General features: G+C 42.1%; 1 non-coding gene across 1 annotated transcript; it reads left to right on the top strand.

Annotated features, from left to right (window-relative positions):
- Positions 1-233: 233 nt before the first annotated feature.
- On the top strand, positions 234-398 carry LOC115030920. The gene has a single exon (XR_003836520.1). It is a non-coding gene; the product is annotated as a U1 spliceosomal RNA (small nuclear RNA).
- The last annotated feature ends 427 nt before the right edge of the window (positions 399-825 follow it).

Below are 825 nucleotides of genomic sequence, written 5' to 3'. Positions count from 1 at the left end.
ATTTCTATCTCAGTGGGATTCCCTGGCTCTATCATGGTAAACACTCTGCAGACCAGCCTTGAGCTGCTTTGGCTCCATCTTTTGTAATGCTTAATTAGTTACTGAATAGGTAACTTCCTTATTGCATTCCTACCGGATCCCAAGCTCTTTGGCTTCTGGAACCTTGGTACTCTGGTGGGGGCTTATGTATGTCAGAATTCAATCTTAAAAGACACTTATAATAAGATAACACTACACTTACCTGGCAGGGGAGATACCATGATCCCAAAGGTGGTTTATCCAGGGCGAGGCTTATCCATTGCACTCCAGTTGTGCTGACCCCTGCAATTTCCCCAAATTCGGGAAATTCGACTGCATAATTTGTGGTAGTGGGTGCACTGTGTTTGCGCTCTCCCCTGGAAAAAAAAAAAAGAAAAAAGATAATACTAAAAGAGAGCACGTGGATCCATACACCAGACTAACTCCGGGATGGGGTATGAGTATACGGGTTAAGGAGAACGCCAAAGCTCCAGGAGGTGAGTTTCTGTGAAGCTCTTTGCCTCGTGAGTGCTGTCAGGCCTCTCGGCCTGCCAAGCAAACTTCACTGGAGTGTACATAGCAAGAAAGAAAGAAAGAAAGAAAGAAAGAAAGAAAGAAAGAAAGAAAGAAAGAAAGAAAGAAAGAAAGAAAGAAAGAAAGGACGAAAGAAAGGACGAAAGAAAGGACGAAAGAAAGGACGAAAGAAAGGACGAAAGAAAGGACGAAAGAAAGGACGAAAGAAAGGACAAAAGAAAGAAAGAAAGAAAGAAAGAAAGAAAGAAAGAAAGAAAGAAAGAAAGAAAGGAA

Source organism: Mus caroli, chromosome 4 (genome assembly GCF_900094665.2).
Source record: "Mus caroli chromosome 4, CAROLI_EIJ_v1.1, whole genome shotgun sequence".
NCBI classification, from domain to species: Eukaryota; Metazoa; Chordata; class Mammalia; order Rodentia; family Muridae; genus Mus; species Mus caroli.
Note: the sequence above shows the minus strand (reverse complement) of the source record. Positions and strands in the feature narration are given on the sequence as shown.